This window comes from Canis lupus, chromosome 35 (assembly GCF_048164855.1).
Source record: "Canis lupus baileyi chromosome 35, mCanLup2.hap1, whole genome shotgun sequence".
Lineage (NCBI taxonomy): Eukaryota > Metazoa > Chordata > Mammalia > Carnivora > Canidae > Canis > Canis lupus.
The window spans coordinates 22,334,703-22,342,888 of NC_132872.1; the positions used below are offsets into that span (position 1 = coordinate 22,334,703).

Sequence of the window (8,186 nt, forward strand, 5' to 3'; positions counted from 1 at the left end):
TTTCTGTTCAGCTTGTCATTGGATGTGTCAAACTAAGGTTTAGCTCAAGTTCATGATCTGTGGCTAGATTTTTAAGAATAATACATTAGGTGAGACTGTTCAGATAGTGAAACTTTTTTCTTCCCTTTGACTTTCAGTCATATGAATCCATCAGAAGAGTAATTTCCAGTAGGAAATGGACCTGAGAAATAGAATGTGTTGGCTATCTGGTAAACCCTTTTAATATATCTAAAAGGTCTTTATCTGAAAAATGTATATCTCAGTTTCTTAGGGTCAAAGGCGAGATCATGACTTTTGTTAGAGCAAATGTGTCAAGCATCAAAAGGCATACATGTGAGTCGTGTATGAAAGTAATAAATCCAAGTGTCTGTAGGTGCTATCTTCCATTGTATTCAACTACAAGGTATACCTCCTTTTATTGCACTTCACAGATACTGTGATTTTTTTAAGACTGAAGGTTTAAGTAACCCCGTGTTGAGCAAGTCCATCTGTGCCATTTTCCAGCACCATTAACTCACTTCATGTCTCTGTGCCACATCTTGGTAATTAATATTTCAAAAATTTTGAGGTTATTGTATTTGTTAGGATGACCTGTGGTCTATTATCTTTTATGTTACTATTGTGATTGTTTTGGGACACTATGAACGATGCCCAAAAGATGGCAAACTTAATAAATGTCATGTGTGTCTGAGTGCTCCACTGACTGTCCCCTTGTCTCTCTTCCTCTCCTCAGGTCTTCCTATTTCCTGAGATGTAACAATTTGAAATCAGGTCATTTCATAACCCTGCAGTGGCCTCTAAGTGTCAAAGTAAAAGGAAGAATTACACATCCCTTACTTTATAATCAAAAGCTAGAAATGAAAAAGCATAGTGAAGAAGGCATATCTAAAGCTGAGAAAGACCAAAATCTAGGCATCTCATACCAAACAGCCACGATGTAAATATAACTAAAAGCTTTTGAGGCCAATTAAAAGTGCTACTCCAGTGAACACAAGAATGATAAGAAAGTAAAACGGCCTATTGCTGATATGAAGAATGTTACAGTGATCTGGATAGAAGATCAAACTAACCACACCATTCCTTTAAGCCAAAGCCTAATTCAGAGCAAAATCCTAACTCTCTTCTGTGGAGAGGTGAAGAATCTGCAGAAGAAAAGTGGAAGCTAGCAGGAATTTGTTTGTGAGGTTTAAGGAAAGAAATCCGTCTCTGTAATGCAACAGTGAGGTGAAGCAGCAACTTATCCAAAAGATCTAGTGAAGGGAAGGTGGCCACAGTAAACATCTGATTTTCAATGTAGACAAAATAGCCTTCTCTTGGAAGATGTCATCTAGGGCTTTCATAGTTAGAGAGAAGACAACACCTGGCTTTAAAGCTTCCAAGGACAGGCTGACTCTTGTTAAGGGGGCTATGCAGCTGGCAAATTGAAGTTGAAACCATACCAAAAGTCCTAGAGCCCTTAAGATTTATGCTACAGCTATTCTTCATACCAATACTCCCACTCGTAATTCCCAAATAGAAATGGGACAACAAAGCCTGGATGACAGCACACCTGTTTAAGCCTACTGTTGAGACCTACTGCTCAGAACAAAAGGAATCTTTTCAAGTTATTACTGCTCATTGAGATTGTATTTCATCACTCAAGAGCTTTGATGGAGATAAACAATGAAATGTTATTTTTATGCCTAAAGCAACATCCAGTTTTGCAGTCTGTGAATCAAGGAGTCATTTTGACTTCAAGTCTTAAGACAAACATTTCAGAAGGCTATAGTTGCCACATATAGCAACACCTTGATGGATTAGGTCAAAGTCAATTGAAAATCTAGAAAGAATTCATGATTTTAGATGCCATTAAAAACATTTGTAATTTATAGGGAGGGGTCAAAATGTCAACATAAACAGGAGTTTGGAAGAAGTTAATTCCAGCCCTTATAGATAACTTTGAGAGGCTCAATGCTTCAGTAGAGAAGCCATAGCAGATGTAGTGACAGCAAGACAACTAGAAGAGGAACCTCAAGATGTGACTGAATTGATGCAATCTCATAATATTTTCACATATGAAGAATTGCTGCTTGTGGATGAGCAAAGAAAGTGGTTTCTTGAGTTGCAGATTATGGAAATGACAAAGAATGAAGAATAGTACATAAATTTAGTTGATAAAGCATCTGCAGAGTTTGAGAGGAAAGACTTCAAATTTCAAAAAAGTTCTGTGCTAAAATGCTATCACACAGCATCACATGTTAAAAGAAGACTCAATCCATGTGACAAACTTCATTGTTGTCTTATTTTGAGAAACTGCCACAGCCACCCCAACCTTGAGCAACCACCACCCTGGTCAGTCAGCAGCCATCAACATCAAGGCAAAACCCTCTCCCAGCAAAAACATGACTTGCTAAAAGTTCAGATGATAGTATTTTTTTTTAGCAATAAAGTAGCAACATATGTACATTTTTTAAACATAGTGCTATTGAGCACTTAGTAGACTATAGTATAAACATAACCTTTATATACACTAGGAAACCAAAAAAAAGTCATTTGACTCATTTTATTGTCATTAATATTATTGTGGTGGTCTGGAACTCAACCCACAATAGCTCCAAGGTATGCCTTTATTTAATAAATATCAAGGAGTTTCTATATCATTACTATAATTTAAGGCATATAATGATTTTGCCAAATTTAAAGAATAGAATGATCACACATGAGAAATGTATTAATTAGTACTTAGTTTTCTTTGTTTTCAGTTTTATTAAACCTAAAACTTATGGAAAGAAGAAGTTTTATCTAATCAACTTTGAACTAGTTTTTGGTTTTTTGTTTTTTAAATTATTTTTGCTTTTGAAATTAAGCAGTGGCATTGACACAGATTTGTATTAAAATGAAAAAAAATTGGTTTATATGAGCTCAAGATTAGTAATGGATGTGCAAAATATCCTAGACAAAAATAAATGAACAATATTTGCTCTATTACTATATTAACTATTACTAGAACAATATTACTAAGAAAAACAGGCTAGACATAAACTCAATTTTAGGTCTCTTTTTCTAACACTCAGAAAAATTGAATAAAGAAATTGGAAGGCAGAATTTTAACTACTCGCCAACCTAGCTTTTGATAGAAACGAACACAAGGCATCTTAGTCACCAGCTAATCTTAAGATCTTAAAAATATTACCTCGGTAGAAATATACATAAACTTTCTAGATTACCCTTACCAGGGTTTCATTGTCTCAGGAAATAATTTTTGAAAAAGAAATCATGGGTTTTGGTTTCATCTTGTCATCTATACCCTCCATGAATATTGAGCAGAATAAGGCACAGCAAAAATGAACTGAAAAATATGGTATTAATTGGTTATCTCTGTACTTCTCTCAATGGTCATCTCTAGACTTGACCCAAAGGTTCCTAACTGTAGAATAAATAAGTACAGATGTACTGCTAAGTAGTTCCTGTAGTTTACATTTTTCTTTAGTCATTTTTGTCATTTTGGTTTACTGTATATGGGAATCATACTGCAGAGAGTATAGACTTTGGGAAAATCCGACTGTATTCAAATCCCTGATTGTTCCATTTTTGAATTGCCTTATCTGGGGAAAATTACCTACCTTTATTCACCTGTTTATTCTAGTTATACATGTTACTTAAGGCCTGAGCGCATTGTTCAAAATTAATGTTCACACACTTTATGACTATTTTTTATATTTGTGACTGTTGTCATCATCTTTTATATTCTTCTATTTTTCTTCAAAATAGTTTATATTCATGCACCCATTTTGATTACCTAATGCATTCATTTACTGTTCAATTATTTCAAAAACAATTATAGGTCTCCTTCTATGTGACAGCACCAAATCTTGAGAATACAAAAGGAACAAGATACAATCCCAGCTCTCAAGCAGTTTACAGTATGTTATGGAAAAGTAGAAGAAAAAACAAAACAAAAGATTCTATGTGTTACAATACATAATCGGAGTTCTTAGGAAAGAAAGTGAGAGGCTAATTGTAGTAGAGTATCTGTTTAGCTTTTTTTTGTTTTTAATGTTTGGAGAATGAAGAGTGTCCCTCAAATAGAAAACCGGGAAAGACAAGAAAAGGAAATGTTAAGCACAATGGACAGTTTATGCCCAGACACAGAGGTGTGAAATTTTAGCATATCCTTCCTAGCAACCAAACTCTCCAATCCACTGTAAAGCTATTGCTACTTAGCAGTATTTTTGGTTCCTTCATATATTCTGCATAGGACTTATAAAGTAATCATTTTATGTTGGTATCAATGTTGATTTTCTATCCACAGAGAACGGGTATCTGAAAGAACATTCCAGCTAATTTAAAACGCTTTGTTCTTTCTTAAGACCTCATATACATACATATAGTGTTTGAGTATAATTTTCTATGTTTTTAATATTATATGTAGGAATGAGCATAGTTTCATTACTTTAAGAATCATTTCTATTTTTTCATGGTATGCTTGTTCTCAAATGTTCCCCTTTTTCCCTTTTAGGTTTTGGTCCTGTTCTAATGCAATTGTAGGTATTCTCTACAGATTAAAATCAATTACAATTAATTCACAAGGCAAAATCCATGATGAGCAAAAGTATTAACTATGTTTAAAAAGTCCATTTTTTTCTTTGATTACTTGAATATTTTATAGTCAATACAGATTTTCCTTCATACAAATACTCACAATTCCCAAATATGAAATTCTAATACTAAATAAATGGAAATAGCAATAAAGATGGTGGTATACTTAAACTCAAACTTGAAATTAGTGCTATTAATTTTTTATTGCTGAAAAGAAAAAAAATTAATGTCTGCTTCAATGTAATGAATTTCATAAATATATGTACAGATTTCAATTTTATTTTGAGATGACATTTTAATGAGAAGTGTAAGTGAATTAGAGAAAATATATTAGTTACTAACTTTTGAAATAAGTTATTTGCAGAGCTTCTTGGGGGGGTGTCAATAAAGAAGTTGCTGTGTGGATCATTTTCTGTAAAATATTCTGTGAAAACATCTTTGGATGATTTCAAAGGAGGATATACCATTTCAGGCAAAAGAGCTTCTGATGTTTTGCAGAATAGTTTTTTTCTACCAGACACTGCACCATGTTGGGCAAAATGCATGGCAGCACTGTTATAGCAGAATGAAAGATGGCTTTACAAAGTTAATATTGTATGAGGCACATCTGGGAAGCTCAATCAGCTCCCTTCAGCTAGGGCCGTGATCCCAGGGTCCTGGGATCGAGCCTCAGAGTAAGGCTATCCTGCTCAGCATGGAGCTTGCTTCTCCCTCTCCTCTCCCTTTGTGCTCTCTCTTGCTATCTCTATCTCTCTCTCTCTCTCTCTCAAATAAATAAATAAAATCTTTTTTAAATTAATATTGGAAAGGATCTAAAGGAACTATATTAAATAATATGATTGTGAGTATTCCTTCCCCACCAAGTTTCACTGAAATCAATGGTGCAGCCATCTTGTTCACTTTTATATATCCTTATGTATTTAATTTGAAATGTTAATACTCCACATAACCAATTTTACTGCATAATAAAAATGTTTTAATACTGTACTGAAAACTCAAACATGCTTAACAATTTATTTTTAAAATACTCTAAATTGATAATGTGCAAAACCCAGCAATTTTTAAGGTGACATGATTTGAAATAGTCATGGCATGCTACCATTTAAAAATACATTCTCTATGCTGTGTATTTGTTAAGTAAATCATAAGGTTTTTACATAGTACTAATGATTCACCCTGAGCACACTGTGAAAGTTCAATCATTAAACCATTCATTACCAGATGCCAAGAAGAAGTAGAAGCTAACCCTGCTGGAGCTCCAATCTTTGGCCAAAGCAGATTCCAAAAACAGTGAGAAATTAAAAGCTTTGCTGATTGGATTACTAAAACACCTAATGGTCAAAATAAACCTCAAAATCCAACTATTTTAGGTCACGAAAAGTCCACTCTTTAAAATATACATATATAATTCCAGAATTCCTATCATTTCTATTGTATTTTGAATCTTTTCCAAAATAACAATATTTATATTTCACTGTTTTGTTTAAAGGCATTCAGTTTGGTATGCTTTCACTGGTAATATGAAAGAGATAAGAGCAAAAAGGAAAAAGAGAGAGAGAGCGACAAGTATCATTGTCCTACATTTATAAATGGATGAAACACTCTAGTAACATCAATAATTTTATATTCATTACCCTTATGACTGTTAGGTGGGCATATATTTTACCATGTTCTGTAGTGACTAATTTTGGAAACTCAGAAGGCAGCCAGAGCTGCTTTGGTGTAACCTACAAAGTTTGGGAACCCTTATTGTACATTGCCAAGATAATGGCAGTGTTCTCTTGTGTGAGTTCTGAAGAGCCCTCATCTTCATAGAGCACTAATCCTGTGTGTTTTCCCTGGATAGCCTCACCTTCCATTCATCTCCACCAAATCCATTCCTGAACCAGAGAAGAGGCTGGCAATAGGAAATGAGCATGTGACTATTAGGGTATAAATACTGTGTGTGTGTGTGTGTGTGTGTGTGTGTGTGTGTGTGTGTGTGTGTGTAAATAAATACTGTGTGCTTTTGTTGTCCTATTACAATTTTTCACACATTATAAGTTTATGAAGTAAAGGCATTTTCACTGCCTCTTTCACCATTAAGAAAATTGAGCTTTAGAAAGAATGGTTATCCTCAGATTACCCAATTTTTAAAATTTAGGTCAGAAATTGAAACCCAGAGTCTCTGAGATGTCAGAGTCCTGGCTTTTAGTCTTTTTTCCTCCCTTAGATAACAGATTCCAAACATCTATATTAATGACTAAGCATGTCATCAAAAGTAAAATAACAATGTTTGGTATTTGGGCTTCTGCAATTAACTTGGGGCTTTTCAAAAAACAAAACTTAGTAGACTGGGTCAAATAAAACCAATGTACTAATGACAACACCGTGTGAAGCCTTTTGAAAATCCTGTTTAAAACTGTGACCAAATTCCTAAAATGTAATGGATTAAAAACAAATAAAATATAACCTGCAGAGGTCATTTGAAAATCAAACTACTTCAGATTTGTCATACACAGGTGTCTTTTACAAGGATGGTATTCACGCTCAAAAGTCAAACTATGCTATAAATCAAAATAAAGGTTTTTTTTTTTGCTTCTAAGTTTGTACTAGACTATATTTATTGCCAAAATTAAACTTGAGATATTACAATGGTAATAAAAATGTCATGTAGGATTTGCTTATGTACTTTTAAATGATATTAAAAGTGAGTTGTAAACTGGACTGCATAAAAGAAAAACGTGTATGGCTATTGATCTTCTTTAAATGAGAAGGTTTCACCATAGCTGTGGTAGGGAAGCTTGCCACAGAATGTAGACAGCTCGCTAATGTCCAAACTTAAAGTGGCCTATTTTTAGCAATTAGAGGGTTGAAATATTGTTTTCTTATCTTAGAATTCTATAGAATAGTATTGCAAAGGGCCATTTCAAATGATAAGTAGATTTTTGACCTTGAAATGCAGGTCGAATTGATAAGAAAGAGAAGAATAGGGTTCAATATGTATCTGAGGAATTGACACAACATGATGAAATAGGATAGAGACTACAGTGCCTAAACCTATGCTTTTCTCAACTGTCATAGAGGGGAAAAAATATTGAGTTGATCTCCCATATGTTTATGTGGACATAACTTAAGATGTCTTGGTCAATCTCAGTGAAGCTACAAGAGCATGATAATGGATATAGAGCAAAGCTGCTCAAATTAATTTTACCCTGATGGTGGCAAAAATAATGTTATGTGGATTATTTACTGCTACATTTTTTTTTATCATTTCATTATAAGTCATCATGATCTTTATCATTCTAAGTATGCAACAAAATATATTTGTACAAAAATAACTAGGTTTACTTTTAAAAGAAGAGGTAAAATGTGTGTTCCCAGCAAGTAGAGCAAATTCTAAACAACTTTCGTGTGAATAATACCATGCTATTGCTCAGAGGGCTTGAATGTTGTCAGATAGATCTAATATCTATCATGATGGAGAGGAACAGGTTTTTGTACCAGAGAGTATCCATTCTTGAGATACCATGATGTTTATGTAAATTTTACTTTTTTAAGATCAGAAATACACTGTCTGCAACTGCACTTTGGTATTCTTTTAGTATTTCCTGGTCACTAAATGACTA

At 33.7% G+C, this 8,186-nt stretch overlaps 1 long non-coding RNA gene across 2 annotated transcripts in view; it reads left to right on the forward strand.

Annotated features, from left to right (window-relative positions):
* LOC140624676 (uncharacterized) overlaps positions 1–7,121 on the forward strand; it is a 114,932-nt gene extending 107,811 nt beyond the window's left edge. Inside the window, exons 3-4 of one of the 2 annotated variants that reach the window (XR_012024132.1) lie at positions 734–2,598; positions 3,824–7,121. This is a non-coding gene — a long non-coding RNA (uncharacterized lncRNA). The remainder of the gene's footprint in view (positions 1–733; positions 2,599–3,823) is intronic. The other variant, XR_012024133.1, reaches the window with a different exon arrangement.
* Positions 7,122–8,186: the final 1,065 nt, after the last annotated feature.